At 31.1% G+C, this 2,453-nt stretch overlaps 1 pseudogene; it reads right to left on the bottom strand.

The window, feature by feature from the left end:
- Positions 1-1,185, bottom strand: LOC120182902 (annotated as a pseudogene).
- Between the last annotated feature and the right edge of the window lie 1,268 nt (positions 1,186-2,453).

Genomic DNA, 2,453 nt, shown 5'->3' with positions numbered 1-2,453 from the left:
CTACCTTTGAGGCTGAGCTGGTTGATTTGCTAAACGAATTTCTCCCCCTTCTTGTGGAAGAAAGCTCACTCGCTCCTCGTAATTCCAAATTGTAAAATAATTATCCCAAAACAAATCATGAAAAAATATAATAAAAAAAACTTAAAACAATTTTCTATTATTTATATTTCCTTTTTATACTTTCCTTGAATCGGAAAATAAAAGTTAAACTCGGAGCCATATATAAGTTATGATCGAAATTTTAAAATAAAAATATTTTAAAATTTGATAATTACATAAATTTAATATAAAAATTAAATGTGATATTATATGAAATAAGTTAGGAACTAGAAATTTCATCACCAATTTTTAGTTTTGATAGGTTTAATAAACATATTAAATTTTAAATTATGCAGAAATTCTGTTTTTATTTGACAATTTATTTTTGACTTTCAAATTAAATCTAGATAATGTCGACGTTAAATTAAGATTCAAAGAAACAAAGTATAAAATAAATTTTACTAATTATTTAATTCGATTATTATTTTCTAAATCATACATGACATTATATTTTATGATGGTGATGTGCCACTATAAAGTAATGTCACAAAATTATTATATAAAAAATAAAAATAATTAATCAATAATTTTGTTTATTTTTTAACGATAGTGACCAAAACATAACCAAAATAATTAATCAATAATTTATATTTTTTAACGATAGTGCCATTATTATTTTCCATTTGAGACTTGGTCAGCCTCATTTTGACACTCATCATCCCCCGGGGCCCTATTGCTCTACCCCATAAGACCCTAGGCTCGACGATGCTCTAAGCATGGACAAGTCGGACACAGTTCTTCTCGACAACATCAAGCACTCTAACCTATCCTTGGCGCTCATATGAATCCCTACTGACCGGACTCTCCTGGGTGCCCGGACTCTCCTGGGTGCTTTATCATCGGGAAACTTGGGCGGCAACTCCAGCAGGAAGTAAATTGTGTTGGGCTTCAAATTTTGTCGTGGCTCTAATGGTTTAGCACGGATCCCATAATGCTTGACGGTCTCTGAATCAAACAAGGTATGGCCTGGATAATCCTTCAACACGTCCCAAGCTCGGATTGGTGTCTTTAACTTGATTGTTTCACCGTCGATTTTCATCACCTTTGCCTTGTTTCTTCCTCCCATGGCCATGCTGTTCCCCATTTCCTTGTAAAAGAATGTTGGATTCTAACAGTGGTGTGAATTTGATAAAAAAAGATTACAAAATTATTTATGATTTGACGATAGACCTTTTTGGGAAATTAAAAGTGGGGTTGATTTTGCCAAACCAACGTCTGAAAAGTGAAAACACAATCGACCTTGAAGATGAAATAGTGGGTGGGTTATGGTATTTAATTAATGTAACCATCATTACCATGAAACGCAGGAGATTGTGGGTTCGAATAAAGGATAAGGATGAATCGAGAATGGCTAAAACAGTGACAATTATTAATAATAATTTAAAAATTTTATATCTATACATTTTAGTATCTAAATTTAAATGAATACTGAACATTCAATGTTATTAAAGGAGGTTTTTCTTATAGTGATATATACTGTAGATGGCGATTTTTGAAATGTGTATGATATTAATGTATATAGTAAACGTTTGGTGTTATTACAGACAAGTCCTGCATGAAAATCGATCAAAAACTGTGGGAAAACATGTCATACACTCTGTTGTTTGAAGACTTGTTCACACAATAAAGTAGGTTAATTTTGGACATTTTTAACGCTTTTGCATGAGAATATGCGTGCGTACGTACATTTTACGTTCACATTTCTACGTACTTAGCTTCCTTTACCTTCGAGTATTGCACGAATGGTTAATATTACCCCATGATTATTCTATACATTATATATAAGTATCAATATAAAATGTTTAATCTACTTTCATAAAATGAAAAATATTGAAGCATACGTTAATTTTTTTTCTTTTTAATTTTAAAGGTACAATGTTTAAATGAAAGGAAGGTAGCCTAAGCAATACTCATTTTACGATAGTCTTTTCCATCATTGTAAGCTTCCATCCTTATTCAATTCAAATTATTAGACATATCTTTAAGTTTATTTGGACAAAAATAAAAACTTGATTCTAGTAAAAGAAATATAGCTCATAGGTACCCACAGGCGATTCATCTTGGTTTCTAAAAAATATTTTTAAAGTATAAAATACTTGATGGGATTCCATCCATGAGTGTTAGGTGCCATATTTCAACAATTTAAGTATGAAATAAAATCATACCTGATATTACACCATATATGGTTCACATGCGTGGACCATCCACCCAATCATAATTTATGAATTATGTATTCCGTATACCTAACGGCTTTCATATTTTTTTCAGTTTCAGGTTGGATGAAAAACAATTACTTTGTTTTCACATCTAATGATTGTTATTTCCGCCCTCTACGAATGTTTTGGATGAGAATG

The sequence above is a fragment of the Hibiscus syriacus genome, unplaced genomic scaffold, assembly GCF_006381635.1.
Source record: "Hibiscus syriacus cultivar Baekdansim isolate YM2019G1 unplaced genomic scaffold, ASM638163v2 tig00112738_pilon, whole genome shotgun sequence".
Taxonomy (NCBI): domain Eukaryota; kingdom Viridiplantae; phylum Streptophyta; class Magnoliopsida; order Malvales; family Malvaceae; genus Hibiscus; species Hibiscus syriacus.
This window is presented reverse-complemented; position numbering and strand designations above follow the sequence as displayed.